Here is a 26,078-nt window from a genome sequence, read left to right on the forward strand (position 1 = left end):
CAGGAAGGGTACGGCCAGGATATCTGCAAAGGATCTATAATAGGCTAGAGAGAAACCGTCAGGGCCAGGGCTTTTTCCTGGTTTCATTTGCTTCAAAACAAGATTAAATTCTTCACTCGTAAGTGGGCCGTCAATGTTAGAGGACTGTTGATTGGTGAGTGGTTTGAAGCCGTTTTGAAGTAGGTAGTCCCTGATAATTTCAGATCTAGAACTATTAGTCGCTTGAGGTTTGTGTTCAGGTGGTAGGTTATAAAGAGAGGTGTAGTATTGAGTAAATGCTTGTGCTATTTCGGAATTAGAGTGATTCTTTTTGCCTGTGGAATCTGTTATGTAGTGGATAGTGTTCTGAGCTCTTTTTGCCGCCAAGGCCCTGGCCAAGTATTTACTGCTTTAATTGCTAAATTCGTAGAATAGCTTTTGTGATAGTATGAAGCGCTTCCTGACTTTGATGTTAAAAAACTCTCTGATCTTGTTCCTGACCTGGTCTAACTTCTCTAAATGTTGTACGGCATGCAATCGTTTATGTGTGAGTTCCAGTTTCTTAGCTTGCGAGAAGAGCTCGGAAATGCTTTTTTATGCTGCTTTTTTCCTATGTGCCCCCATTTTGAGTAGCGTACCCCTGATAACGCACTTGTGGGCCTCCCAGATAGTGGAAGGAACCGTGTCACGTGTATCGTTTGTTAGAAAATATTCTGATAGTTGAGTTCTGATTGTTTCCGCGTTTTTGGGATGCATAATAATAGACTGGTCTAGTCGCCAAATTTTTTCATGTCTATTAATTTGAGGGATCGCAAGTGTAGCAGAGATGGCACAATGATCCGAAATACACATCGGTTCAATAGTCGCTTTTTTAAGTAGATGGATGTCTTTTTGCGTGATAAAGAGGTAGTCCAACCTCGAATACCTGTTATGTGGAGTGGAGAAGAATGAATAGTCCCTGCCGGACGGGTTTAGTAAGCGCCAAGTATCATGTAAGGACAAATCTTGTAGTTGTTTCTTGACCTATTTAAGTGCCTTATACGGCATGGATGAGGTCCCGGTGGAGGTGTCCTCTACGGGGTTAATTGCGAGATTGAAGTCTCCTCCGAGAAGGAGACATCCCTCTTGGAAAGATGTGAGGATTGTGGACATCTCTCTAAAAAAAACTAACTTGTGCTGTGTTGGGTGCGTAGATATTAGCCAAAGTCAGGGGAGTGTTTCACAAGGAGCCTTTCACGAACACGTACCTGCCGTCTTTGTCAATCAGGGTGTCCGTGATTTCCAAAGGGATGTGTTTCGCTATCAGAATGGAAGCGCCCTTGGTTTTGGCAAGACTGTTAGTTGCATGGAACATCGACGGAAATTCTCTGACATGCCATCTCGGAATACGGTCAGTCTTGAAATGTGTCTCCTGCAAAAACACTATGTCTGCTTTAAGAGAATGGAGGTAGAGGATTAGTTTGGACCTTTTTTCGGGGACATTTAGCCCTTTAGTGTTAAGTGAGATAATTTTAAGATGTTTGAATGCAGGTGTGTATGATGAAGTAGCCTTAACGGTGAAAATTGCAAATGACAAGGGAAGGGGGGTGGGAGAAGACAAAGGAAAAAAGGGGAAGGGAAGCGGTGGTTAGGAAAGCAAGAAAAGAAGAAAAAACAAGAAAAAAAAAAAAAAAGAGCAATTCCCCCTTGGAATAGGAGGGGGATCACGGACCAACAGCAGCAAAAGACCTGCTTTTAACTGCTATAGGGATAGAGAGTGTTGGATTTAGTCAGCTCAAATCTGAGCTGTGTGGGGAGATGGTAGGAAGCGTGCGGTATCTGGGAGGTACCAAAGATAAAAACGTGGGGAGAACCCATGGCACCCCCACCCGACCACCAAAACAAAAACTTATTAGATGCTCATTTCTAAGAGGTAACATTGAGCATGAGAAAATAGTAATATAGGAGTAAAAACAACATTTTAACTGAAAGGATAATAACTTTTGACAAGTGTAGACAGAACCAGCATTATGGAAAAGGTTGAGGTCAAGTAAGGAACTGTGTGCACATACCTGTGTCTCGAGAGGAGCACTGGAACATATCATGCCAGGGTAAAAGTTTCTGTTACGTATGGTCAAAAGATGAGAAATAGGGATTCAAAGGACAAGAAGTTAAAAACTTGACACCAAATTAGTATATAACCAAAACAAGTTGTGAAATATCGCCATCTAGTGACTATGATGGGGATCTTAAAAGACACTTAAGGTAGTGGATTCTAAATAAATGCTCCAGTGCTCCTCCCCTGAACCAAGAGTACACTTAGACTAATAAACAAGAGTATACAATTCTAGGTAATGAATTGAATAGAACCATAAACCAGACTCATCCTTCAACTAGGCACTAACAAACCCGTGTGGAACCGCTGCAAATCAGTGAAAAGTATGAATCAGCACATTAGTTCTTGAAAAACACTATGTATAAGGAGAAGAGAGAGTAGGCCTACCCCCCTCGATCACTCGAGAATCCGGGGGCAGCCACTCCTAAGTCCTTGTGAGCCGCTGCAATTTGATCCAAAAAAAAAAAGGGAAGAAAAAGGCACGCATATAAGGGGTTTTCTTCGGGTGTCCAATGTGAATTAGAGTCGTAGTTTAAAGTGATATTAATCCGACGTCACATTTGTACTCTTGGATACGGCTGCAGAGCGTTCTTAAAACTGCAGAGCGTTCCTATATTAAGCAACTTTTCTGACGTTTGATGAAGAGGGTATATTCAGTATATGCGAGGTCTCCTATGGGCAGGAGATGAAGGGGCGCTGCCCTGATTACGGCCATGCCTGTGCCCTGGTGAGGCAGGGGGATTGGGTGATGGTCGACGTCTTCTGAAATGAGCAGGGTCATCTTGATGAGGAATATCCAAAAGACAGTATGGATGGAGGGGGAGATTAGGGTCTTTTATAATCAGAGATTATAATGGCACCTGCCCCCATGTACAGACAATGGAAAAAATTCTAGCAAGGGCATAGACCTGTCCCTAAAAAAGAGGTCAAGACTACGTCCCTACAAGAAGAAAAGGGGGTTTAAATGTGCCTCTACAAACAGTCAAAGTATGCACATGTTCATGTCACATAACAACGGTACACAACTGTTTAAAAAAATTCATAAATCTTTATTAGTACATGGTAAAAACAAAAAGTATATCACTCTAATAGATTGAATAGTCAATACATAGTGACAGGATTAGTACAATTACAGATAAAAATGCTGGAGCCATTATGCACTTCCTCAGGGTCCAGCAAGGGAAAGTATGTAAACAAAGATTCAGTCTTTAATAATCTAAAGGTACATAAAACAGTTATTAGATTTATAAATATACACATATGTCTATAACATTTTTATTGTCAGTTTGTTATTTGCAGCTATCAATTGTATGTTACTTACATTGTTATCTTAGCCTTGAACACATCAATTTTACTCTAATTATTTCAAAATTATATAGGTAGATCAAAAATAGATTTCCCACAGATATAGCTGGTTAGTGTATTGGTTCATATATTATAGATTCATTTAGATAACAAAGAGAAAGAGAAAAACTTTTCTACTTATTTATCACTTTATTCTTTGCTTGTCAAAAAGACAAGGAACTACATCCCACAACTAAAAAGGAAAAATAGGAAAGGGTAAGGGAAAAGGAAAAGAGAAAAGGGATGAATGTGAAAGAAAAATGAGAAAAGGGGGAGATGATGTAGAGTGTGAACCAAAGGGGGGGCAATGAGAGGGATAGGCTAGTTCCCCCGAATGCTATAGATCAAGGGACAGTCCATCCACAGAGGAGGCATGGAGGAGACCAAAAGATGAATGGCATACATAAAGAGCTATATTCCCTCCATTATAGAATGTAGATATGACATACTAAGGCATTAGATTGTCTTACCCCAATTAAGACGTCACAATGAATAAAGTTGAGTATACTTGTTTAATTTAAAATCACGTTGTATGAAAGGGGGAGCCAAAAGCCCCTAAAATCAACAGAAAGAAAAGAGCGAATTTATATGTATCTATGGTTACTCCTTATCTAATTACTTTGGTCAGGGGGATAGTAATTTGAGTATTAAGAGTGGATACTTACCAGGGACTCGTTCTATAAAGTTTAAGTGTTAGGTGGTGTAAAAGTCAAAAAAGACGTACACCAATTTAAGTGAAAAAGGGGTTGAACACTGGAATCCCCTTAAAAGATGTGCACCAGTATTAAGTGAGAAAAGGGTTAAATAAAGAATCCCCTTTAAAAATTGGGGATCATTGTAGTGCTGAAAGTATAAAAACTAGATATAAGAGAGTCACTGGATGCTTTATACAATTGGATCCAACCCCGAATCTGAAAAGATATATGAAAATAATGGACCGTTGGTAAATGGCTGAGCCTGACACCAAGGAAAGATAAGGAGCTGGTATAAAGTTGAAAAACTTACCATCTGAAGCAATTCAGAGAACCCACGGGGAGTGTGACACTCAGCCTAAAAGCCTGTAAATGTGAGCTTACTAAGTTGTCCGGTATATATACTAACCATTCTATGTTTGATCTCCTCCTCCTCCCGGTCTCACGCCCCCCACATCCGCCCGCCATAGCGTCCACGTGTAGACGCCGCGGGAGGATGTTCCCGCATACCGGAAGTGAGCATCACTTCCGGTTCCGGGACCGGAAGTGACGATCTGCCATGACGTAATCCACCATTCAAACAGATTAAAGCCAATATTAGCTGATCAGCACCGTCAGAGATGGTAATATTATACGTGCATCAAAAACAGGGATATATCTTAACCATCAATGTGGCATATCTGAAATACATCTGAATATAACTATTTACTCCCTATTTGTATCAATTCAAAACTACATTTTAGCCATATAAGAAGAAAAATTATCCACAAACGTACCAAAATAAACAGTTTTACTCAGAAATGTCATCAGCAAATCTGTTTACATGGTATGATCATATGGAGCAGTGAATAATTCAGATCTATAAGAAGAAGAAGAGAAAGAATAGATAGATTATAAAATCTGGCAACCAATATGCAGGACAATGGACCACGCGGTAAACAGACCCACAGCAACGAGGAAAAAAGGGGAAGGGGAAAGGGGGGAAGAAAGAGAGGAGGGGAAGGGAAGAAATAAAAACAAAAAAAAAAAAAGAGGAAAAAAAAAAGAGGAAAAAAAAAAAACATATAAAATAGAAATATATAAGGTATAAATCTAAATGAATTAATCTCTTCAATATCATATTGGAGAATCTAAGAGGGTATTAATCTACCAAAAAGGGAGCAAAGCTCAGGTGTTCATTAAGTCCTGGAAGGGTGCATGCATTTAAAGAAAAAATCCAACGTGCTTCCCTTTGTAGAATTAAGTTATCAAAGGGTCCCCCTCTGGGTCCAGGATGGATCCTATCTAGGGCAAAAAATTTGAATTTTGGACATTTATATCTATGCGTTTGGGCTATGTGTCTCGCTATGGGACTTTCTAAGTCACCACCCCTTATGTATGATACATGATCCTTGATTCTCTCCCAGAAATGCCGTTTAGTTTTACCCACATAAAAGGCGGGACATTCACATTTCCAAAGATAGACAATACCTATAGTTTGGCATGTCACAAAATGTTTTAAAATAAATGGGCGTCCGTTTGGCAATGTTTGTTGAGTCTTGCTAGCAATGAATTTACAGTAACCACACAGTCCACAAGGGAAAGTACCTTGGGGTAATTTGGTACAGGGGTCTGCCCTTTTGTCTCTCTGGTAGTGACTGGCTGTCACCATATCTCGAATGGATTTATTTCTCCTAAAAATCATATTGGGTTTAATATCTACAAAATTACTGAGGATTTTATCCTCTGCCAAGAGATGCCAATGTTTGGCTATAATACTTTTTAGTTGGTTAGATTGAGAGCAATATCTCGTGATCATTTTAGTTGGATTTTGAGAGTTTTGACATTCTCCTTGAAAAAGGAGAAGGTCTCTAGGACTGTCTTTTGCTTTTTTGTATGCTTTTTTAGTGCTTTTTCTACTATATCCCCTCTGTAGGAATCTCTCTTGTAATTCTAAAGCTTCTTTTTCAAATTCAGTCTCTTCCGAACAGTTCCTACGAATCCTATAATACTGTCCTATTGGTATTCCTTGAATTACATGTCTTGGATGGCTGCTATCTGCATGCAGTAATGCGTTTGTGGCAGTTGGTTTTCTATAGAGTGTGGTTGCAAGTGTATTATCCATGCTTCTATAGATCTCAAGATCTAAAAAAGGAATCCTGGATCTATCAAAAACATAGGTAAAATGCAAGTTGAAGTCATTTACATTCAGGATATCTATGAATTCCTTTAGGATGTCGAGAGGACCCGACCATAGGACGAATATATCGTCGATATATCTTTTCCAGATCTCTATATATGCCAGATATGCTGACATAGATTCTTGGGCAAAGAGCCATCGTTCCCACCCCCCCCAGGTACAGGTTGGCATAAGATGGGGCGCATTTGGTCCCCATCGCCACTCCCTGCACCTGGAGGTAGTGGGAACCATCAAACACAAACACGTTATGTGTCAAGATGAAGAATATTAAGTCCGAAACAAACTTATTTAGCCTTCTATGGTCGAGTCCTCTCTCATCCAAAAAGGATTCAACAACTTCCACACCTCGAGAGTGTGGAATATTTGAGTATAAGGACTCAACGTCTATAGATACCAGATAGGTCTCCTCTTCAATCTGTATATCTTCAATCGTTAATAGCATATGCATAGTATCTTTTAGATATGAAGGTAGCGACTCTACATGTGGGCGAAGATATGCATCTACGTATGAACTGGCATTCTGTGTAAGACTATTGATGCCCGAGACTATGGGGCGACCGGGGGGATTGGTGTGATTTTTATGCATTTTTGGAAGTGCATAAAATGTAGGCGTTGTGGGTTCTTTAATAATCAAAAATTCCATCAAGTCCTTGGTTATAATTCCCCATTGATGGTATTGATTTAGGAGTTTTAGGAATTCTCTTTGATTCTTAAGTAACTGTAAACGGCTTACTCTTGAATACCAGGCTCTATTATCAAGAATGTTGTTGCACATTTCTGTGTATTGTACTTGATTTAAAATGACAACATTTCCGCCTTTATCCGCAGACTTAATCACAATATCTTTGCGTTCTTGTAAGTTTCGTAGAGCCTGGTATTCAGTTTCGGACAGGTTACTAGAGTTTTTTCGTATGTTCATTTGTTTAATATCCTTTGTTACCATATGAATGAAAAGATCAACTTTAGGATTGGTTTGACTCGGAAAACGTTTAGACTTTTTTTTAAAAGTTTGTACTGATTGTTGTGTTGTTCCTTCCGAGGTCGAGGGTGGGTTGGGTCCGAGTGTAATCGGACCCGACTCATCCTCAAGCTCGGTCAGGATTTTAAGCATCTTATAATCCTTTTTGGACCAATCACGCGAAGTTTGAAGAAGACCACCCATAGGGGCTTCTTTTTGCTTGATTTTAGGGCCCTCAATTAGGGACCTTAAATTAAGCTTACGTGCAAAAAGATTAACATCTTTTATAAATTCAAAACGATCTACGTCTTTTGCCGGACAAAAAAATGGATTTTTGTAAAATCTTACCGTAAAATCCTTTTCTCTTAGCTCATTGACAGACGTAGTCCTCGGTGATACACCACCTTCGGGTTATGTTGCCTCCACAGGAGCAGGACTAGACAGGAAATTAAAAAGCTCTGGCCACACCCTAGGGGCAGTCCCAGAGGGTATATCCTCTCTCTCTCTGCCTCAGCAAATCAGTTATGTGAAAAAGCAGTCTTTAGAGATTTTAACCCAACTCAAAAAACAGAGGGGCGGGGACTACGTCTGTCAATGAGCTAAGAGAAAAGGATTTTACGGTAAGATTTTACAAAAATCCATTTTTCTCTAGCGCTCATTGACAGACGTAGTCCTCGGTGATACACCACCTTCGGGACGTCCCAGAGCAGTATCACAACTGAGGGGTGGGAAAATGAAATCAAATCCCAATCTAGAAGGCCCAACCGGTGCCAACTAGAAGTTTACAATGCTCATCCTTAATGATGAGACTCAACAAAAAAAGAGAAAAAAAATTTTTTTTTTTTTTTTTTTTCAAACAGAAAAAAACCCTCGAGGTAGACCACCGGTCTCCTCAAATTGCAGCCTGCAAAACCTTGCGGCCAAATGAGGCATCCGCCGATGCCGTCACATCAATTTTATAGAATTTTGTAAAGGTATGTACCGACGACCAGGTGGCCGCCTTACATACCTGGACCACTGACGCCTGATGGCGAAAGGCCCAGGAAGTACTGAGCGCTCGAGTGGAGTGCGCCCTAACAGGGAACGGAGGACTCTGACCCTTAATAGAATAAGCCTGTACCACCGTTTGTCTAATCCATTTGGCAATGGTCGCGGCAGATGCAGGCAAACCCTTTCTGGGGCCATCCGTGATCACAAAAAGTGAATCCGTCTTACGGAAAGATTCCGTAGCTTTCAGGTATACCCTGATTGCCCGAACCACATCTAAGGAATGCAACGCATGTTCCCGATGATGCTTGGGCTGAGGACACAAGGAAGGTAGTACAATATCTTCATTCAGATGAAAATCTGAAACCACCTTAGGAAGAAAAGATGGCTTAGGATGAAGTACTACCTTATCCCTATGAATCACTAGGTATGGGGACTGGCATGATAATGCAGCCAGTTCTGACACCCTGCGAGCAGAAGTAATAGCCACCAAGAAGGCCACCTTCTGGGATAAAGTAAGCAAGGGAATCTCCCTGATGTTTTCAAAGGGAGGTTTCTGTAGAACCGACAAAACCAAATTAAGATCCCAGGGCGGTAAGGGCGCGCGGACTGGAGGAGCCAGGTGCCGCACCCCCTGGATGAAATTCCGCACCAAGGACTTGGTAGCTAAAGGTTTCTGAAAGAAGATTGCTAATGCTGAAACTTGACCCTTGATGGTGCTCAAGGCTAGCTTCTGCTCAACCCCTTGTTGCAAAAAGGCCAATATTCGAGTCACCGAATAGGTACGTGGAGGAAATCCTAAAGATTCGCACCACGCAATATAAGTCTTCCATGTGTGATAATAGACTTTGCTGGAAGTCGCTTTCCTTGCTTTAATAAGGGTAGGAATGACTGAAGTAGACAAACCTCTGTCCTTCAGTACTTGGGTCTCAATGGCCAGGCCATTAAACCCAGCGACTGTAAAGCATGATGGTAAATTGGTCCTTGAGACCACAGACACTCCCTGAGACGAAGTTCCCACGGAACGTCTACGACTAACATGTCCAAGTCGGCCAGGCTGGCTTGAGGAGGCCAGCCTAGAATTTCTAGGACCACTGGCGCTGATAGAATCTGAACCAGGCGTCCCTAGAGGTATCTGGCCCCGACCATCCGAGAAAGTCTGGTCGTTTTCTGTTCCCACACATTTATCAGATACCTGATTGTTATCAGGAAAGGTGATCTTTTCTGGTTGAACCTCAGGGACCGAAGTCACCCGACTAGAGGCTACTTGGCCTATCTGGTCAACCAGATCCGATTCCTGTGAGGTATCGGGACTAATCTTAGGAAAAGGTAAAGGAAAAGATCTATTCAGGGAACGGTAACTACCGCTTCCTGTAGTACTTAAATGTTGGAAGGGAAGAATCGCACCGGTAGTAGTGGTTGATGCTCGATCTAATGTCCTGAATACCGGTGAAAACGTCCCCCCACCCTGAAACCGGGTGGGGGCGCACCTTCAGGCTGTGTACTCCTTTGCTTCGGGTTTGGCTGGGTTGGTCCTTTGCTTGTCCGACCAGCCCTTCTTGAACCCTCCTGGAGGAGTCTTGCCTTTCCCGCTAGTACCAGCCGGGCGCCCTTTATGGGCGGTAAAGAAAGGTCCTCGCTTGTTGTGAGGTCCCTTAGCTTTAGCAGCCTGTGGCAAAAAAGTGCTCTTGCCCCCAGTGGCATCCTTAATGATTTCATCTAGGTTGGCCCCAAATAGACGATTCCCCTGAAAAGGGAGATTAGTCAAGGTCTTTTTGGAACCTAGGTCAGCTGACCAGCATTTTAACCACAGCACACGTCTGAGGATCACCGCTGACTTAGATGCATGCCCTAATAAGGGAGTAGTGTCCAAGGCTGCGTCACAGATAAACTGTAGCCCTTGTATAATCTGTTCCATCAAATCAGATGTCTCCTGGGGAATATCTTTTCCCCTAAGATCTTGGCGTACCATTTTCGCCCATTCCGTAAGTGTCTGGGAAACTAGACCAATAACAATTACTGGTCTAAATGCTGACCCTATCAGAGAGAAGATGGTGCGGGACTCTGCTTCCATCTTTCGATCCACCGGATCCTTAAAGGACGAAGTGTCCTCCACTGGAATAACCGTGGCTTTATTCAGCCTGGAAATAGGTGGATCCACCACTGGTGGTACCGTCCATTTCTTAATGATGGATTCCTCAAACGGATAGCGTCTAGCAATACGCTTGGAAATAGTAAAGGTACGTTTAGAATGCTCCCATTCTCCTTTAATCTGATTACCGAAACATTTAGGTACAGGAAAAACCTTCACCGTTTTAATGGGCTTATTAGTACCAAAAGGAATCTCTGTTTCAGTTGCCTCTGCCGGTAAAGCCTCAAGTTTTAAGGTTTCCTGCACTGCCACAACTAGTGCGTCCACCAATGCTTCTTCCTGAATTATAGCAGGAGAAGAAGCGTCCTCCTCACTGTCTGAGGGGGCTTTACCTGGGATAACAGCCCTTGCAGAGGAACCTGCAACTGCAGTGACCATCTCTGAATCAGAGTCAGAGGTGTCAGATAGTATAGGGGTAGGCGGGGGTCGCTTCCTTGACCCCCGTCCCTGACAGGCCGCCTCCACCCGAGCCACCATAGACTCCAAAATTGCTGTAAATGACTCTATACTCTGTGCACCGGCGGGTCCCGTGGCCCCCTCGAGGGAAACAGGTGGGGGAATATGTGTGGCAGGGTCCATGATAATTCCAGTCACTTCCTGGATAATATAATTCAAAAATAAAAAACTTTTTTTTTTTTTTTTTTTTTTCAGACCCCCAGCGCCACAAAAGCCCCTTAGTGTTACCTGCTAGGGATCCCTATCGATCGAGAGAGAGAGAGAGATAGACCCCCAGGCTCACCACTTGATGCTCAGAGTTTAACTGCAACAGGTTACAGCGCTGTCTTGACAAACAGGAAGTCGTTTGGCTGGCTGCCCAGGAAGAAAGGAGGCGGCTCCGCCCTCTGCACGCCTTCCGGCGCCTCCCCCAAGCTCCACGAGGTGTTTGGATCACCTCAAACATGGCCGCCCCCATGCTGGAGACACGAGGCTACGCCAAAATGGCGGCTCGTGCGATCCAGCAAAAAAAATGGCGGCGGCCTGTACTGAATAGCGGTGTGCTGCAGGGCACACAACACTCTCTCTGCATGGGGATATGGCGTGGTTGGCGGTACCGGCCCTGGCGGACCGCATGGCCATTCGGGAGGCCTGCTAATAGCTGGAGATCTGATTAGGAAGGCAGTCTACATGTCCGTGGCTTCTGACTGGTAGGTAGCTTATTCTTAACACCGTAAGATTCCCAGAATGCCACAGATTACATCTTTTTAACATGTATACAATTAGATTGTTAGCTCCCAAACCAAGCCTCCTGGCTTTTTGCACATAAAATCACACTCAAAGTAGGAGGATCTGTGTCATGTTATAGGATAGAGAGGGACTCTATCTTACCATACAGAGAGGGGCCCGCGTTCACCACAAGACCCGTCAGGGGAAAAGGGGGAACATACTACTCACCATACCGGAACCAGGCGGGCACCAACTCCTGACAGTACCCCTCTCCACCGGGGCGGGAGGGCTGTCGACCGATACGGACGCCGTGACTCATGGTCTTTGGCGTTTCAGCGAGACGTTTAACTCGCGTGGACAGTCCTTTAATGGGACTTTGTCGCGGCCGACCCAGCGCGGAGCTATGGCCTGCACGCGCTCGTAGGCTGAACTGGGGTGACCACCGGATCTCAACATCCAGCCCGTCGCCCAGTTCAGCTTTCTTGCTTGAAGATCTCACAGGAACACTGGAGAAAAAAAGCTGTCTAAAAAATCCTTTAAGAAAAAATTCTTGCCAGGACCTAAGATCCCAGCAAGGTATCTAGGTCCTTACTCCTAACTAGACAGAAAATAACTGATTTGCTGAGGCAGAGAGAGAGAGGATATACCCTCTGGGACTGCCCCTAGGGTGTGGCCAGAGCTTTTTAATTTCCTGTCTAGTCCTGCTCCTGTGGAGGCAACATAACCCGAAGGTGGTGTATCACCGAGGACTACGTCTGTCAATGAGCGCTAGAGAAATTGAGCCCTAGACCAAGTATTTTAATTTCCTCTTCATTTAGTTGAACACCAGAGATGTTAATGACTTGTAGAGAGTTTGTTTCTTGGTTTAGTTTTTCTCTTCTGTTGTGGGTATTTTTAGAGGGCCTAGAAGTCCTAGTGCTTTTTGGGATAGTTCCACAGTGTGTTCCTTGAGCACTTGCTGATAATGTGCTGGATACACTTGCCATTGGGTTTGATGGTGACTGGTTTTGAGTTTTAGGTCCAAGTTTTAAAGCCTTGGCTGTTTGTGTAGTCTGCAAATTATGCTGTGTTCCCATAGGGATATCCCTTTCATCATCTTTCCTTTTTTCCTGTCTAGTTCTATTAGATCTCTCTTGGCGAGCATTCCAGAAATTGGATGATGTGGAGGATGCAGCTGATGAGTCAGACCAGTTGCCATCCTCTCTATTCTGTTCATTTTGTGGTCTAGATCTATATGTTTTATTAGTATTCCTTTCCCATTTATAGGCTCTTCCTGTCCTAAATGCCACTTGGTCACGATTCATTTTTTTATCTTTTCTTTTAATAATTTCTCCACTAAATTTTTCCACTGCATGTTTGATTTCAAGATTTTTTTCCTTAAAAATGGGTTTATTTTGGAATGCCGCTAGTTGGTTTACAATTTCTACTATTTCTTTGTCTAGAATGAGTGCTTCTGCCTCATAATAGCCTTTCAGAATCTTCATCATTTCGATTGAGCATTGTGTGAGATTTTCTTCCCATTTATTTTTTAATTCCAATGAAACTGAGTGAATTGTTGGAAATATTTGTATACGTAACCCGATAGGTATAATTTTGGTGTCTATATATTGTTGAAAATAAGTGGCATGCCAGAAAAAAGTTGTCTTACGTATTAGAAGTTGTCTTAAACGAGTTGTAATTTGCGAGATTTCAGAGTCCTCCTTGTTTGAACCGCGAATTTCAGTCTGTATTTGTAGCATGTAATTGGACCAAAGATTTCCCAGATAGTCAGCCATTTCAATCACTGTCAGAGAGACAAAAGGACAGACCCAGACACACAGACAACAAAAACAGGAAAAAAAAAAAAAAAAAAAAAAAAAAAGGGGGGGGGGGAAGAGAAGGGGGGAAGAATGCTCCAGCATTTTTATCTGTAATTGTACTAATCCTGTCACTATGTATTGACTATTCAATCTATTAGAGTGATATACTTTTTGTTTTTACCATGTACTAATAAAGATTTATGAATTTTTTTAAACAGTTGTGTACCGTTGTTATGTGACATGAACATGTGCATACTTTGACTGTTTGTAGAGGCACATTTAAACCCCCTTTTCTTCTTGTAGGGACGTAGTCTTGACCTCTTTTTTAGGGACAGGTCTATGCCCTTGCTAGAATTTTTTCCGATGATGAATATCCATGTCCTCCATTTGCATATTAGGAAGTTGTCTGCTTACATGTGACCAACCGGGAATCTCTATTAAAGGTATGCCCAGAGAATTGCAAAAGGTCGCTGTATCTTCAGGATGTTTGAGTGAAGCAAAGCGACCACTGGAGCCAGCAAACAGACAAAACGGAAATTTCCATTTATAGGGAATTTTCCTTTCCCTCAGGATATTCAGTAATGGACGTAAGTCTTTACGCTTTTGCAAGGTGATTGGGGAGAGGTCCTGGAAAAGCTTTACCTCAGTGCCCTAATAAAGTATGCGACCTCTAATCCTGGTGTTATGGAGGATCTCCTCTTTTAATTTAAATTGCGCAAGACAGCCAATAATGTCCCTTGGAGGATCCGAGTCCCTTCCTTTAGGTCTCAGGGCCCTGTGGAGCCGTTCTATTTCTATTGGGGTATCGGGTGGTCTCCCCAACAGGTCATTAAAGATTGTGAGGGCAGTTTGAGTCAGTTGGGCAGGTTCTATTGATTCAGGGAGTCCGCGAATGTGAATGTTGTTTCGACGACCTCTGTTCTCATGATCCTCCAGATGTCTGTGGAGGTCTCTGAGCTGGGAGGAATGATCAGATATCTCTCTCTGTGCACTCAGTATATCTGTATCTTGCCTGTCAGTAATTTCTTCCACCTCTTCCAGTCTGTCAGAAATGTTATGCATCTCTTTTTTAAGGTCTGCAATGGCAGCTGAAAAGGAAGCTGAAAGGGTAGATTTAATGTCGTCTGCTACGGCTTTAAGATCTTATAGTGAAACGCAATGTGAGGCTGAAGCATGGCCAGGCATATCTGTGCGCACATTCTGGGCAAGTGGACAGAGTGAGAGGTCACCAGAAGAAGGGGTTTTTGGTGCCTGTGGTGTATGTGCCTCTTTCACCTGCAGCCTGTGCTGCTGCATGTGCAGTTTCTCCTGTCTGTTTTTTGAACATGTCCGGAACCTGGATCCCTGAACGCTGTTCTTGGTCCCATGGAGAGCGAGAGAGCGGGTTGAGGAAGAAGATCTATCTCCTTTTCCCATGGTGGAGCTTTTAAGGTTACCTCAGGTGTTGCAGTATCAGGCGGACGGGTGGGGGAGCCCCTTCTTTACATACTCCCCGCCATGTGCAGCTAGTGCCAAACTTCTAGGGATGCCAGAGAGGGGCTAGCGGGTGTGCGGTATTGTAGTCAGCAGGACCAGAATATAATCAGGGGCGATTGCTGGATATGCTGAATAGTGTGCTGCCTGCTGGATGTCTCTGTCCCCTTCTGCAGCCAAGATGGCGGACTGCTGTGCTGTGGAGACTGTGGGGTTTGCTGGGGCCTTTCTATGAGGAGCAGGAGGGGATGGATGGATGAGGGGGCACCCAAAGGAGGACCCCTATGTACTGCGGCCTTACCGGATCCCGGGGATCGCGACCGCGGCCCGCTCAGGAAAGGGCGCGGCTTCGTGCTTGGCTAGGCCGCAAAAAACTATCCTCTAATCCGACTTCTTTTTTCACAATATTGATTGATATCGGTCCCTGGGGTGCGGATGGGTCCCCCCGAGGTGTTTGCAGCCCTCAAATACGGTGGATGAAGGAGGATTGCAGAGGATAAAGAACAGTGGAATCGGAGCTCTCCTCTGCACGTCCGTCCCGCACGGCTTCCGGACACGCCCCCTATATTTATATATACACAGTATATACAGTCAGGTCCATAAATATTGGGACGTCAACACAATTCTAATCTTTTTGGCTCTATACACCACCACAATGGATTTGAAATGAAACAAACAAGATGTGCTTTAACTGCAGGCTGCTTTAATTTGAGGGTATTTACATCCAAATCAGGTGAAAGGTGTAGGAATTACAACAGTTTTATATGTGCCTCACACTTTTTAAGGGACCAAAAGTAATTGGATAATTGGCTGCTCACCTGTCCATGGCCAGGCGTGTGTTATTCCCTCATTATCCCATTTACAAGGAGCAGATAAAAGGTCCAGAGTTCATTTCAAGTGTGTGATTTGCATTTGGAATCTGTTGCTGTTAACTCTCAATATGAGATCCAAAGAGCTATCACTATCAGTGAAGCAAGCCATCATTAGGCTGAAAAAACAAAACAAACCCATCAGAGAGATAGCAAAAACATTAGGTGTGGCCAAATTAACTGTTTGGAACATCCTTAACCTCCTAGGCGGTAATCCCGAGCGTGACTCGGGGTTGAATTTTCATATCAAGAGCGGTAACCCCGAGTCACGCTCGGGGTAGAGTTGCAGAGTGCCAGCGGAGCCTCCCTTGGCTCCCAGAAGCATTCCACTTACCTTGTCCCGGCGATCCAGCGATGTCCTTCGCTCCGATCGCCGGGTGACCGGCATCTGACTTCCTGGTTCCGTTCCCTGCGAGCAGAGGCGGCGCACGGGAGCGGAACTGGGCGGGAATTTTGAAAAGTGAAACTAAATAAAAGAGGTGATACAATGTAATCTGATAGGATTACACTGTATCACCACAGATCACCTCAGATCTGATATTACAGTGCCCCTCTCTTCAGTAAACGTGATTTGTGCCCAAAAAAAAAAATATATTATGGCATCAAAAAAGCGCCAGTCTAAACCGCTTTTGGACCAGCTGAGTGACAGCGGCAGCGACAGCGACCCAGAGGTGCTCGCGGAAGTGAGCGATAGCGAGTCATGCGGTGATTTGTCGTCCGACACTGACACTGACACGGATCTGGGAAGTGAGAACGGCGATGACCCTGACCTCAGCGATGTGCGCACTTGGTGCGCTATTGATTGCGATGCGGACCAGGTAGCGCCCCCAAGATTCCCCTTCACCGGATCACCTGGGATGAAGGTAGATGTCGAGCGTGACAATCCTCTGGCCTACCTTCAATTATTTCTCACTGAGGAGGTAATTGAATTAATTGTCGCCGAGACGAATCGCTACCAACAGCAGCAATCCGCAACGCTGCATGCCAGGCTTTCCCGAAGCAGAAGGTGGGAACCGGTAACAAAAGAGGACATGTGGCTGTTTATGGGACTCCTCTTTCTTCAGGGGTTGGTGGGGAAACCGTTCCAAAAATGGTACTGGACCACCAACAGGTTACTGGCCACACCGTTCTTTGGGACCGTGATGTCTGAGTATCGCTTCTCCCTGATTATGAAGTATTTGCACTTCACAAACAATGAGGAATTTGATGAGGCCACGCATCCTGCGCCCAAACTGAAAAAGATCTGGGAGGTATGGCAACTTATTGTGGGAAATTTCCAGCGGACCTACGTGCCAGAAAGGGACATCAGCGTGGATGAGAGTTTGATGGCCTACAAAGGTCGCCTAAGCTGGATTCAGTACATCGCATCAAAAAGAGCACGGTTTGGCATCAAATCATATATGCTCTGCGAGTCATCCACGGGGTACATATGGAATTCCGTAATTTACACCGGCAAAGGCACTAAATTCAATCCGAGGTACAGCGACTATGGGATTGCCACATCATCCGTCCTGACACTTCTTGACCCCTTGCTGAACCAGGGATATTGTTTGACGACGGACAACTTCTATACCTCCCCGGAACTATATGATGTTTTGCTACAAAATAGAACCGACGCATATGGTACCGTTCGGCCTAACCGTCGAGACATGCCATCTTTTTTTGCCAAAAAAAAACTAAAAACCGGAGAAATGGTTGCCTGGCAGAAGGGAAAGGTGATGGCAATGAGATGGAGAGACAAGAAGGATGTGTGTCTTATGAGCACTGTTCACACTACCTCCACTGCCACGGTCCATACAAAACGTGGGACTGATGTGCTGAAACCACAGGTCGTAATTGACTATAACAAAACAATGGGAGGTGTGGACAGAGCCGATCAGGCCATGACCTTCTATCCCGCTGTACGAAAACAGCAAAAAAAATATTATAAAAAAATATTTAGACATCTTCTGGAACAATGTCTATGGAACGCTTACATCCTGCACAAAGCCAACAGTGAAAACCCTCTTGCTCATTCCGAGTTTGTCTGGAAGGTGGCTGAGCAGATTTTTGCAAAGTACCAGACACCATCAGGAGTTGAAAATAGACCTGGACGTCGCGCTGTTGACGTGGTCAACCCAGAGCGTCTGACCGGCCGTCACTTTGCAGACTATATTCCGCCAACTGCAAAAAAGGCAGCACCAACCAGGATGTGTGTTGTCTGCTGCTCGAAACGCGATAGGAATGGAAAGAAAGTCCGAAAGGAAACTAGGTTCCTATGTCCTGACTGTGACGTTGGACTTTGTGTAGTTCCTTGTTTCAAGATTTATCACACGCAGCATTTGTATTGAATTTTCTTTCTTTGACAAATTTCCTTATTTACTGCATTATTGAATAAAATTACATTATTTATGAGATTATAATTCATGCATTTGTGTTTCAAAATTTATCACATCTGGGATGTCTACTAGAGTCTTGTTTTGCTCAGGTTTAAGTCAGTAATTACTAAGAATTGTAGGCCTATAATACATAACACCAAATTTCCATGAAAATAATTGTACCGCTTTTGGTATGAACTTCCAGACATAATCATACCGCCAGGGAGGTTAAAAAGAAAGAATGTACCGGTGAGCTCAGCAACATCAAAAAAGACCCGAAAGACCACGGAAAACAACTGTGGTGGATGACCGAAGAATTCTTTCCCTGGTGAAGAAAACACCCTTCACAACGGTTGGCCAGATCAAGAACACTCTCCAGGAGGTAGGTGTATGTGTGTCAAAGTCAACAATCAAGAGAAAACTTCACCAGAGTGAATACAGTGGGTTTACCACAAGATGTAAACCATTGGTGAGCATCAAAAACAGGAAGGCCAGATTAGAGTTTGCCAAACAACATCTAAAAAAGCCTTCACAGTTCTGGAACAACATCCTATGGACAAATGAGACCAAGATCAACTTGTACCAGAGTGATGGGAAGAAAAGAGTATGGAGAAGGAAAGGAACTGCTCATGATCCAAAGCATACCACCTCATCAGTTAAGCATGGTGGTGGTAGTGTCATGGTGTGGGCATGTATGGCTGCCAATGGAACTGGTTCTCTTGTATTTTATGATGATGTGACTGCTGACAAAACCAGCAGGATGAATTCTGAAGTGTTTCGGGCAATATTATCTGCTCATATTCAGCCGAATGCTTCAGAACTCATTGGACGGCGCTTCACAGTGCAGATGGACAATGACCCGAAGCATACTGCAAAAGCAACCAAAGAGTTTTTTAAGGAAAAGAAGTGGAATGTTATGCAATGGCCAAGTTAATCACCTGACCTGAATCTGATTGAGCATGCATTTCACTTGCTGAAGACAAAACTGAAGGGAAAGTGCCCCAAGAACAAGCAGGAACTGAAGACAGTTGCAGTAGAGGCCTGGCAGCACATCACCAGGGATGAAACCCAGCATCTGGTGATGTCTATGCATTCCAGACTTCAGGCTGTAATTGACTGCAAAGGATTTGCAACCAAGTATTAAAAAGTGAATGTTTGATTTACGATTGTTAATCTGTCCCATTACTTTTGGTCGGTTAAAGAGTGGGAGGCACATATACAAACTGTTGTAATTACTACACTGTTCACCTGATTTGGATGTAAATACCCTCAAATTAAAGCTGAAAGTCTGCAGTTAAAGCACATCTTGTTTGTTTCATTTCAAATCTAGTTTGGTGGTGTATAGAGCCAAAAAGAATAGAATTGTGTCAATGTCCCAATATTTAAGGACCTGACTGTATATATATATATACATATTTAAATTCTTCAATAGAGTGATATATATATAGAGATATATATATATATATATATAGAGAGAGAGAGAGAGAGAGAGAGAGGGAGAGAGAGAAAGATATATATATATATATATATTCTTTTTTTATTAGACATTTCTTTTTGGTTTCAGGTTGTGGTTTAAATGAAGTGTTCGGGGATGCAAATGCATATGACCAAGCACAAACTCATGCATATCACTCATACACATCACTAATATGATCCAAAATGACCTGACTAACAAATAGCAAAGTGATTAGTGAGTCTTCCTTCCAGCCCTGCGTTTGTGTGTTCAAATCCCCATACTGCTTACACCTCTCTCTGTGAGCAACAATTCGAGGTCTACACCTCCCAAAATTTTACAAATAATACATTTTAAATTGTTCAGGCCATATGCATTTGCATCCCCAAACTCTTCATGTAACCACCCTCCCCCCAAAAAAAATCAAAGATATATATACTGTATATATACATCTGGCTATATCGAGAGCTATTTATATTTATATTTTGACAAAATGTTCCAAACAATAAAGCTCTGGGTTGCAGCTGCACTGCAAAATGCATATGCATTTGAACCCCAGAACTTTGTAGTTCAAAATGTAAAATATAAATATATAGCAATCCATATAGATTTAGATAGATACATATATATATGGTGGAAATAAGATATTTCTCAATTTGGGGGGGGGTTTCCTATTGCTTGCTATACATTAACCACATCTCGCCCGCCCTATAGGCATTTGATGTCGGGATTGTGGTTGTATTATCCTGACCGGACGTCATATGACGGCGGGAGGATAATACAGCTCTGCGCGCCCCCCGGCGATCGGTGATGCGAGGTGTCAGTCTGACTCCCTGCATCTCCGACTGACGTAGGCTCTTTACCATGTGTCCAGCCATGTCCAATCACTGCTGGTCACATAGTAAACAGGAAGAGCCGTTGATCGGCTTTCCTCAGTACGTGCCTGACAGGCACGAGTAAAGGAGCGCCGATCGGTGGCTCCCCTGACAGGGGGGGGGGGGGTCGGCACTGGTAATCAGATCATTGATTACCAGTGCAGACCCTCGGGGGGTGCCACTAGAACCACCAGGGATGCCCACCCATGACCCCAGGGATGCCCACTATGGCCACCAGGGATGGCAATCAGAGCCCCCCATTGCCCTCCCCATCAGTGCTGCCCGCCAGTGCCCTCCCTATCAGTGCTGCCCACCAGTGCCCATCATTGCCATCATTGTCGCCCACCAGTGCCCATTATTGCCCACCAGTGCCGCCTATCAGTACCCATTAGTGCCCATCAGTGCTGCCCATCAGTGCCGCCTATCAGTGCCCACCAGTGCCGCCTATCAGTGCCCATTAGTGCCAATCAGTGCCACCTATCAGTGCCCATCAGTGCCAATCAGTGCCGCCTATCAGTGCCCAGCAGTGCCGCCTATCAGTGCCCACCAATGCTGCATATCAGTTCTACCTATCAGTGCCGCCCATCAGTGCCTATCAGTGCAGGAAAAAACATTAATTTACAAAATTGTATAACATAAACAAAAAAACTTTTTTTTATTTTTCAAACTTTTCGTTTTTATTTTATTTGTTTAGCAAAAAGGAAAAAACCCAGAGGTGATCAAATACCACCAAAAGAAAGCTCCATTTGTGGGGGGAAAATGACATAAATTTGGTGTAGGTACAGGTGTTGCATGACCGCGCAATTGTCATTCAAAATGCAACAGTGCTAAAAGGGGAAAATTGGCCTGGGCAGGAAGGGGGTGAAAGTGCCCTGTATTGAAGTGGTTAATATTTGCACAATTAAGATTGGTTGACAACCATATATAATACATGCCTTAAATATAGAAGCTATTTATAATATTGTTCCCGGGAAAAATGCTTGAGTAGGAAACCACCAACCGGTTTCCATGGGCGAAAACGCTAATTTGACATTCAAATTCACTATATCACCGGGTAACGTTTTGAAAAACGTTAACTTTTAGGGCAAATGTGGAGCATGCACACATATGCCCCCTCCCAGCTTTAGACTTCAGGAGCTATTTTTGTCATTTACACTTTTGAAGAAATCTCTTTTTATATTTCACTTTTTGACACAGTTTAAAAGCGATTGATCTCCAAATGATATACCACGTCTTTCACAATCATTTGGGCTTTTTTTGGGGCTAAAAACATGATTTTAAACCAAACAGTCATGCTTTTAGCTGGACTGTTTTTAACTCACGCCCTGATGTTATTGGATCTTAGTGAATTTCACATTGAACTAAAGTTTCCTCCTAAGATATAGTGAATTCCGATTTCAACCGCTCAAATTCGCCAAGGTGCTAAAATCCTGGCGAAGGCGAAATAGAGGTACAGTGAATTAGGCCCTGAGTATCTGGTAATGCCATCTGAACTCTGTAACGCCCCTGCTGTCTTCCAACGTTTCATGAATGACATTTTTCATGACTTTAGCAACAGTTTTGTGATAATCTACTTGGATGACATTTAGATTTTTTCCAAGACTCACCTAGAGCACTGCTCATATGTAAGGCAAGTATTACTGCAACTGAGAGAAAACCACCTTTCATGCAAAGATTGAGAAGTACAGTTTTCATCAAAACCACATATCTTTCCTTGGATACATCATAAATAGTGTCGGCTTCCAAATGAACTCACAGAAACTTTCTGCTGTCTTGCAATGGCTCCAACCGACCACTTTGAGTGGACTCCAAAGCTTTCTAAGGTTCACAAATTACTACAGGCGCTTTATCAAGGGTTTTGCCCCCATAGCGGCCCCCCTTACTGCTATGACTAGGAGAGGCACCAATTGCAAACTGTGGCCCCCAGAATCAGAATCAGCTTTCCAGCAATAAAAAGGTAATTGGTAAAAGGTTAAAAGATATATATATATATATATATAAAATCAGCGCAGTATCTTGTGATTCCACAATCTTGAGACAGAATGCTCTAATGCAATCGGTGGGGCTATGTCTGTGTGTGGGGTACTAAATCATATACATATAAAAATAAATATGAATATTGAATAAAAACTCATAGTGCCGATCAATCAAAAAGTGCAAGTGCAATATACAAATCACCTCAATGTCAGAATTAACACTTAATATTCCGACAAAGGAAAATTGGTATAATTGCAATAAATCCAAAAAGTGCTAGTGCAATGAATCCAAAATAATAAATAAACAAAAGTGCTGGTGCAATATAATGTAGTACAATGATGCAAAAATTACAAAAAATATAAGTGCAAATCTCCTAAATGTCAGAATAGAAACATCTAATGTTCTGACAAATGTAACCTGTAAGATTGCAATAGAATCCAAAAAAGTGCTATTATGTGACCAGCTCTACTTCTGGTGAGTATGATCCAGTACAATCAGTGGAGCACGGTTGCACGGTTGGTGGGAGTTTCTCACGTGTGGACACCAAGAACACTCATTAATCATTGGACTCAAGCACTATTTGCACTTTGTGTCACTTTGGGACTTTTTTTTCACATGGACTTTTGAACGATTAACTTTTGAGCATTGATTTTTTTGATTGCACATCATTTCTTTCTTGTGGTATATATATTTTAGCAATATTCATTGTGTTTAGCACTATTTGGATTATAGCAATAAGTTCATTGCACTAGCACTTTTTTGGATTCTATTGCACTTTTACAGGTTACCTTTGTCAGAACATTAGATGTTTCTATTCTGATATTTAGGTGATTTACACATTTGCACTTATATTTTTGCATCATTGTACTACATTTTATTGCACCAGCACTTTTGTTTATTATATTGGATTCATTGCACTAGCACTTTTTGAATTGATTGCAATTATACCAATTTTCCTTTGTCAGAATATTAAGTGTTAATTCTGACATTGAGGTGATTTGTATAGGTCTAAGAGGGTGGGGGCGATCGCTCCTATTGCTATCTTGTAAAAATCTGACGTATAGACGTCCGGTCCAGGGGCCTTACCAGGAGCCAAGGACTTGACTGTGGCTAGTACCTCGTCTAGTGAGATCGGTGCGTTAAGCGTGTCTAACTGCTCCTGCATAACAGTGGGGAGTGAGAGCTCTGATAACATGGACTCCCCCTCGGTTTCATCTATGGGGTCCTGCCCATATTGGTTTGTGTAGAAGGACTCAAATACAGTATTTATAGCCTGCGGATCATCAACAGTGTTGCCCTGAGAGTCCGTGGGTTGATGTGAAAGGGGGCCTGCACATGGACGCTAATAACATGCCCGGTTTGTTTCCGAATTTATGGAATTTCCAATCCTGGTGAGAGGCAAAGATGGTCTCCTGCGCCGCAGCCCATTCATCGAACATAGCTTTAGCTGTACGCCAGCGTTCTCCGGGGTATTAGCTTGGTTGAGGAGTCTCTGTGCCTCCCTAAGGGACGCACTTGCTTCCTGATATGCCGTAGCAGTTTTTTTCTTATGGGCTGAGGCGTAGGAGATAAGGCAACCTCTGAGGACTGCTTTGCCAGCCTCCCAGAGTAGTATAGGAGAGCAATCAGGAGAGGAATTAACTTGCAGAAATTCAGACCAGGAGTCCTGTATAATGCTCTACACCCGGGTCTTTGGCTAAGTATGGGGGAAAATGCCAAGTGCCTTTAGACTGGGGTGCTGCAAAGGAGGAAATGTCGATGGAGAAGGGGGGCGTGATCTGATACCGCTAGGTCATGTATATAAGGGTGGGAAGCGTGGGTAAGCAGAATGTTGTTGGAGAAGATATAATCAATCCTCGTGAGAGTATTGTGCGGGTGGGAAAAGAATGTGTATTCATGATCAGAAGGGTGGGCAAGACGACAGGTATCTGTGAGGCGTAATCCCTCAGCAAAAACCTGGATCAGGGATGCTGGTTTAGGGGAGTGGGTTAAGGGATGTTGTGTCCCCCCTGACCTGTCTTCCTCTATATCAAATGTCGTGTTGAAATCGCCCACCACTAGGAGGGGTAGGTGAGTATAGTGGGCCAAACGTGAGGTAAGTGCTTGAAAGAAAGCTTTCGTGGGAGAGTTGGGGGCATAAATGGCAGCCAATGTCCAAGTATGAAGAGAAAGACAGGCGCCACTGTAGTAAGCCAAAAAGTTTTATTGCACAACATACATAATCACTTACACATAGGTAAGCTCCAGTCCGTATGGCAGCGTCTCCAAGCGCACGATCCGGCCGTCCACCGGTCCGGAGGTGACGTCACAGGAAGCTGGTCGGGGAACTGGTTACATAGGAAGCCGCAATGGAACGCAGGATTCCGGGAGCCTGCATTCCATTGCGGCTTCCTGTGTAACCAGTTCCCCGACCAGCTTCCTGTGACGTCACCTCCGGACCGGTGGACGGCCGGATCGTGCGCTTGGAGACGCTGCCATACGGACTGGAGCTTACCTATGTGTAAGTGATTATGTATGTTGTGCAATAAAACTTTTTGGCTTACTACAGTGGCGCCTGTCTTTCTCTTCACTTCTGCCAGCGGATTCTTCAGAGTTATTCCCGCCAGCGCTGCCTTGTATCCAGCCATTCGGGACAGTTCGTAATAAGAATTTGGAGGCATCCCCTGCGCCCCTCTTACAGCGGTGGACTTCTTCCCTTCTTACTTGGTCAGAAGCGCCCAACAACTACTCTCTTTGGACAATGTCCAAGTATGAGATGACATAGTCAGTTGTAAAATTAGGATCCTCCCTTCGTCATCAGAGTAAGAGGCAACAACCTCGTAGGAAACTTGTTTGTGAACCAGGACCATAACTCCGGCTTTGCCTTTAACAGCAGGGGAGCCAAAGACCTGGCCCACCCAGAGCTTGCGCATGCGAACAAGGTTCGGGTCAGGCAGATGTGTCTCTTGCGATACAGCAATGTTTTCCCTCAGTCTTTTGAGATGTCTGAGGATAGCCATGCGCTTGTTCGGGGATTTTAACCCCTTAACGTTCCAAGAAACAACTTTCATTCAGGTGGGGGTGAAACATAAGAATAAGGGGGCAGATATAATAGCTTCACTTGTGCACATAATATAGTAGTGTAATGCAACCACAGACAACCATACAGGTAATATAGTGGAGGATGGAAACATCTGCAAAGGATACAGGATGTAGGGATGGGAAAAAGGGACCCAATGGGGTCAAGGAGGGATAAAAACGGGTACATACCCAAAGAAGTCTCGACTTCACTTTTTTCCTCATATACACAGAACTCTCGATAGGAACAGCGTTACCGATAGTCCAAGATGCGTGCCCTGCTTTTTGCCAGTGAGGATACCGCGAGGACCACCGGGGCATAAACCCTGGAAGACAGAGGGAGGCTGGCAGCACAGACTTCCAGCAAGGCCGAAATCCTAAGAGAGTAAAATAGAAAAAAGAAACCAGGAGAAGGGTCCCCGTGGGAGCCCTTGGTCAATCAATAACAACAATATGTATTATATACAGTGCAATTTGCAATACCTAAAACCCAGAGATAGGTAACATAGTGTAAGTGAGACACGTCAAAACATAGCAGAACAACTGCATAACAGATTAGCCGGTGCTACCATGATAACGCCAAATTAGAGCGGTATTGGAGGGGGAGGCACAGGATTTCTATTGAGCTGGGGCAAACAGACCTGGTCCAGATCAGCGAGGATGAGAGC

The sequence above is a fragment of the Pelophylax lessonae genome, assembly GCF_965119305.1.
Source record: "Pelophylax lessonae genome assembly, chromosome: 1".
In the NCBI taxonomy this organism is placed as follows: domain Eukaryota; kingdom Metazoa; phylum Chordata; class Amphibia; order Anura; family Ranidae; genus Pelophylax; species Pelophylax lessonae.